A 7,220-nucleotide genomic window follows, 5' to 3' on the forward strand; every position below is an offset into this window, starting at 1 on the left:
GTACAATAATTCACAGATTTTTATACCGAGAGAGCTTGAAATCGATGGCAAGCAATGAGAAAAATGGAAGAAAATGAAATCAAGTTTTAGTTTAAAAAGTTGAGCTTCGAGTGAGATCCATGGCAGTCATAATAAAAGAGGAAGGTTAGAGAGAGATAAAAGAGTGAGAGAGAGAAATAAATAAAGAGTAGAAGAAGAGGGTATTTTAGTAATTACATATATGGTGGGTCAATTTTTGCCTTTTTGACCGGTCAAACAGCTGACGTGGCGCGTTGACTTTGCGTTGACCGGTCATTTTTATCGGTTGTACACCATATTGGGAGGTCACCTATAAGGTCATATATATATATATATATTAGTGAGACAAAATGAAGGTTGTACACCAAAGTGTGAAATGGTGCAAAGGTTGTACACCATTGATGAAATTTACCCTGAGAAAAGAGATTAACCAAACACCCCTTAATTTCCTTAATTTTGTATACAATGTTGTTATTAATCTAATTTATATAAAATTTATATACTTGTGTTTTTATTATTTTTTGCAGTTTAATTCATTTTCGGTGTTAAATGAGCTTAAAAACTAAAAATAGGTAACTTCATTTTATGTATTCATGTAGTCAATATATATTTGGTTATGTTACTATTTATTACTAGTATTGTACCCGTGCGTCGCACGGGTCGATAAAATTTTAAACCTACTGGTTTGCTGCCCAATAAACGAGTAAACATGGTAAAGGTGATTATAGTTTTGGATCAGATTTGAGTGATTTCATTTTGTTCACGGAAAATAAGGTCCAAAAACTCATAAGGTGCATGGATTAATTAATTTTATAGAAAATCATACATTGAGCTAGTTGATATCTTATTTTGATTCTTTGAATGCATATACTAATACCGATTAAACATAAGTTTATTATAGCAGAGAAAATTAATTACAAGATGTGGCCAATTTTGATAGTTTTTCTAATTTTAGGGTACTTCTCTAGGATTTTCGGAAGTTTGACTCCTGTAATCTTCGTTTGAGACTTAAAGTTTTGGACACTTTCAATTTTATCTATCCACTTTAAACGAAATATATAGGAATTAGATGCCAAAATATAAAGTAAGAATGCAGTCTATTATCCATACCTATAGGATACACTACATATATAATTAGATCATGTGGTTTAGCAAAGGTTGTAAGTGTTTTTTTCATAAATTAAAAAGCTACAAAGAGGAGCTCCAATAAAAATAAACAGAAACAAATGGGCTTTAAATCATAGTATTATTTTACATTGCTGCAACCAAAAATATACATGCTTTAATATTATTACTATACTTATTATTATCTTGAAATAGTTGCATCTTCTTTAAGTCCCACACAATGCATTTCCGGAGTCAAACTCTCAGAAATTCTATCTTACTACACCAAAGGTAGAAAAGCTATCCTAAATACCAAAATTTTCTAATTAGTTATCTAATCTACAATAAAATGATCCTTAACCCTACTAATACTTATGTATTTTGTTGGTTTTATATGTACAATCACTACGACTTCTAAACTATTTGCAAAAGACCTTTAATCTAATTTAAAACTGATAAATAAAATTGTTCAATTGTTTTTTTATATTTTTCTCATCAAATGATAGTAGTTAAACCTTAAAGATTCAACCTTTTCATTGTAGTCAAGGATCTAAAACATTTCAATATAAGAATAAATTTCAAAAGTTGATGATTATATTAAAAAAGTTATGGTTTCTTTTCATTGAATTGTTGAAAACTTGATTATTTATTTCAATTGGAAATTTTGATTTGAAAGATAATGGTGGGCATTTACACACGCACAAAGAACAATAAGAGATTACTTCCAACATTTAGAGGCCGACCACCTATCGTTAGTGACTATTCTAAAGATGAAACACTTCCACCATCAGAATCTCAAGATTTGAGTAATATGGATGCAGCTCAAGGTATTACTATTGAATTATAAAAACTATTTACATACTCTTCCTTTTAATATCTATTATATACACTTAAACAGTGTTTAACATTGGGATGGAGATGTATTTCAAGGGGGAACAATCTTAATGATGAAACTAGTGCTAAAAATACTCGCAGACCAACTTTTAGACTAGTGTCAACTTGTATTTTTTTACGTAATATTTTTTTATCTTGTATACTTTATTAGTTGCAATATACATCATATTACATGGATTGATTTTTTTAACATTTTAGATTTAAGAAATAAAAGAATTAGAGCAAGCATCCTACAAGAACCTATTCCTAATATTACCCTTCTTCGCATCCATCTAATTTTGGTATCATTTAGTTATTTAATTTATCAATCATTTTATTTAATGTTATGTATACAAATGTGTAAATTGGTGGTATTTAAATCTTATATTAATTGTGTTAAATTAGATGAAATGAGGTAAAAATTGAGGAAATCCAATGTGTTTGGGACGATTGATGAGAATGGTACTCGGCAGTTACAAAAGTCTTGTTCTCTACCATCTACTCTGAATGAGAACAATCAATCTGATGATCCTAGCCAATTAGACGTTGAGGCAAATGATTCTAATTCAGGTGATGTTCCATAGTACACCATTTAATTATTTTCTAGAGTACATTGGACCCATTCTTTGTCTTTATAAATGTTAGTTGTGTTTTGGCATATTATTTAGGGAGCTCTATTTCCGACAAAAGGGGTTATACAAGGGAGCAAATCTTAATAAACTCACAAATAATCGAAAGGATAAGTTGATTGTGTTTATCTCTCCTCGGAAATCTTTTAGACCAATTGGACTACACGAGAGAAAGTCAATATTATGGTTAAGATATTATGCTCGATCTATTAGACGTCCTAGTGAGTCGTGTGATCAAAATTTAGCCAAGCATAGACCTCGTTTGTGGAATATGATTCAAGTAATCCCATACGTTCTTTTAGGTTAATGTCAAAATATTTAACGGTTGAATTCTTCGATTGTTAACAGTATATGTAATGTATTTAATTTTTGTTTATGACTATTTTGATGTTAGTCCTAAGAGTCCTAACAAGTGGAAGTGGCTTAAGGAGTTAGGAAAGGTGAAGCAGGATACACCTGCAATGAAAAGATCGAAATTTGAATCTTATTATTTCTCTGTGGTGTGGGTGTTATTTCGCAAGTGGAAACACGACTTACATACTAAATATAAAGAACATTCTAGTGATGAAGAACGCCTGAAATATGTTCCTAGAGGACTGTCTCCAAATTATGACCTGACTAATATTTAAGAAATATATTGGTTACAATAATATTATTTCATTTGTTTAATATTTATTAATTAAATATGGACATTACCAAACTTGTTAAATTTGTTTCAATTTTAACCCTATTTAGTATTTGTATGGAGCACCATTCTTTTCCAATTCACTGGTGCCGCCACATCTCAAACTCACAAGCTACTTGGGATTTACTTTCCATCCCAAAATTCTTTGTTCTTCCTTCAATACTATGTGAAACCAATATTGTCAGAACCAGACCGGATATCAAACCAGATTTATAGTTGGATCATGGGCCACTTGGTTCAATCAAATAACTCGAATTGGTCGGATGATGTAATAAATATTAAATAAATAATAAAATATTGATTATATTATATATAATTTAAAATAATATATACATATCCATAAACAAGTAATACATATATATAATCTAAATCATATATCCATAAATTATTAAAAATAATTATATATCAAAATCTTGGAAAGGTACACACCAACTGTTAATTTCTGTCTTCTGACCTCCTTTTTCTTTCTTTCCTTTTTTTACTAGAAATTAAATGGTTCATCTTTCCATAGTACTTCATTAGCCATACATCTCTCTCCTTGCTAGTTTGCTACTTTTACCTTTTAGCCTAAATATTTTTTTCTTTTACGAAGTTCTGTCTATTTTCTGCTTGTCAAGCCATTTTAGAAGCAGAATATCAAAAAATAAAAACTAAACTCAGCAAGGTCAGTCGATGGAGAGAAGATGGTGGTGTGTAAGTCAAAGAAGGAGAAGATGACAATATATTTTTGTCATTTTTTGGTATGAAAGAAAAGGGTTTTCTCTGAGAAAGTTAGTTTAGTACAGGTCTGTAAAAATAAGTGAATATTTTCTTTTTTTTTGGAAAAAAATTATAAAACCGGGGTCACACCGGTTTCCAGCTGGACTGTCGGTTTTCGAGTTGACCCCAGTTTCATCCGGTTTTTTTACATATATAAAACCCACTGTGACCCAGACCGAAGACCTAACCAGTTTTTGGTTAGACCAACAGTTCAGGCCAGGTTTAATAATATTGTGTGAAACTATACCTACACCAGCAAAAATTCAATTCCAACTGCTCAATACTTACTGTGGACCCACAATCTATAGAGATGATAAGTATATTCCAGCCATATTTGACAATCTTCCAACCATTCTTGAAATTCAGGTTAGTTAATTTTACTATCTATAAATTGAATTGTAAATTTGGGGATTACCAATTCAGGATTTAATAAAGCTTGTCTAATTATATATTTTCTTCCTTCAATAATGTGTGAAACGATTTCAACGTCAAGGGAAATTCAATTCCAACTGCACAAGACTTCCTCTAGGTTACAATAATTAATTTTTGTGTTTTAGTTTGATATTTTTTGACAAATTAACTCAAATATATATTTTTAGCAGGTATGTATTATGTAAGTAAAAGTGTTAATCTATAAACTTCCATAACATAGTTGTTCTCAGGGACGGATCTATAGTGGGGGCAATGGGGGCACTTGCCCCCACTGAGATCTGGTAATTTTTTAGAAACCCATGTAAAAAAATCCAAGAATTTAAAACTTGCATCATCTAACTACAAAAAACAGAGTCTTTATCGACGGAATTTATCTTTTGTAGCAACGGTTTTTTCTATCGCTATAGACTTTAGCGATGGTTTTCAAAACCATCGCAAACCGTTGCTACAACAGGCGTTGCTACTCTAGCGATGGTTTTTGTGAGGCATCGGGGGTAAGTTTCTATAGGAATGGCTAGGTTGAGTCAGTTTTCTGGCGATTTTCTGACGGTTTTGCGACAGTTTAGAATTTTGACACCGACAGTTTTGCAACATTTTACTGACAGTTTTGCGTCTAGATGCATTTAAAACCTCATCCAGACTATTTTTTTTAATTATTTTTATTTTATATATAATATTTGAATACTTTTTATAATAAAATATAATTACAAAATATCTTTAATGAATCAAATCAACTAAATTTTTTATCCAAAGATTAGGAATATACATATTATGTAACGGAGTCAATTTTCATTTCTTATACAATATATCCAAAATTGTCAAATTGATATAACTGCTACAACAATTATCAAAATTAGTTCACTATAAAGTAAATCTGTCAATACAAAAATGTTTCACTACGTTGTAAATTAAAATCTGGCACAAAATGTGTAGCTTGTATCATCACAAACATCAACATATGCACTATGGTAATTGCAACAATGATGCACCAAGCAGCTTGATAGATCTTTCTGCATGAACAATTTGCACAAACATCACATCAACTAAATCAATATATCAATATTCATTGGACACATAATGAAGCAAGCAACTCTAGAATTTCAGATCACATTTATAATCATTATGCACAAATTTAAATTAAAAGATCATCAAATTAAGTATCTCTAAAATTATACAAAATTATATACCTAGAGAAATGCATGCCTCGGCCACAATATTTACATTGGTAAATTACATTAATGGTACCTGAAATATACCTCAGTTCACACTTTGGTACCTGAATTATATTTTGTTCCAAAAAATATACCCCAAGTAAAGGTGACTGTACAATTTAATAGTTTTAGCCAGTCATTCACTAATAAATACGAGTTTGACCATTTGTTTGACCATTTTTAATTAAATATTAAAAATTAATACTCACTTTCTCTCTAAAATTATGCAAGTGTTGTACTTCATCTCTTCAGATCTACTACTTCCTCTCCCTCTCTATTTTATTGTCATTGTTCTTCTTTGAACTTCATCATTTGGTATTACATCGCACTTGAAGAAGTAGAAATAGATACGTTGAAATTGAAATCGAAAGAAATCTACATCGTCATTCTCTCTCTCTCTCTTGTTAAAATTGAAGCAGACATGGGTCATATTTAGAAATGAGTCTTTTGAAGAAGACACTTGAAATTGAAGCAGACATCATCGTTCTCTGTCCCCCAAATTTTCTCTCCATCTCCTACATCCAAACTTCATTTCTTTCTCCATCACACTGAAACTCCATTGATGATTGTATTTTTTGTGTTGACAGATCTAGTGGGCAATAAAGTTCATCAAGTAATATTGTTTGTGTTGACAGATCTAGTGGGCAATCAAGGAATTAATAACAATCTTAAGACTTATGAATTACTTATAAAAGATCAGGTACAAAACCATGTCAACAACATAATATTTACTCATTTAAAGAAAACATGAGATTGCATGCCAAACTTAAAGTGATGAATGGTATAAAAGCATTTACAATTCCTGTATATTCGTTTCTTCTCCATTACAATTTACAATTTTTCTTTTTCTGATTTCACTCTTCTTTTTCGGATGAATTGTGATAGAGGAAAAATCTAAATATGACCCATGTCTTAATTTATGGTTAATTTCAATCTTTAGCATTCTGATGCCTTCTGCTAAGAGAACTGCAGTTCATAAGTCTTTGAGATAAAAAAAGAAAGGTAGGGAGAAAAACCAAATTTAGAGAGAGAAGGTGAGTGAAAGAGTGGGTTCTTCTCAATTATAAATTATAAATTGTCAATCAAATAGTCAAACAATTAAAAAAAATAGTTAAATATATGGTGAAATTAGAATAAACTTGTTATTGCCTGTTAAAAATACTAAATTGTCCAGTCATCCGTATTTTGTGTATATTTTTAGGACAAAATGTAATTCAGGTACCAAAGTGTGAATTGGGGTATATTTCAGATACCATTGGTGTAATATACTCATATTTACATATACTTATGCAAATGTTTGTGTCCAGTTTCGCAATATCAGTAATGTCATCTCCGAGGCGTGCCACACCACCTTTGATAATTTCACGAATCTGAGATAGGATCTAGTCACTGGAGGGATGGACCCTGTCATAACATCATATAAACTTGAAATTAAGTCCAGCACTATGGATCAATATTTAACTATTCAAGTAACATGATCAGCACAACCTGTTTCACACTATCAAATTT

The sequence above is a fragment of the Euphorbia lathyris genome, chromosome 3 (genome assembly GCF_963576675.1).
Source record: "Euphorbia lathyris chromosome 3, ddEupLath1.1, whole genome shotgun sequence".
Taxonomy (NCBI): domain Eukaryota; kingdom Viridiplantae; phylum Streptophyta; class Magnoliopsida; order Malpighiales; family Euphorbiaceae; genus Euphorbia; species Euphorbia lathyris.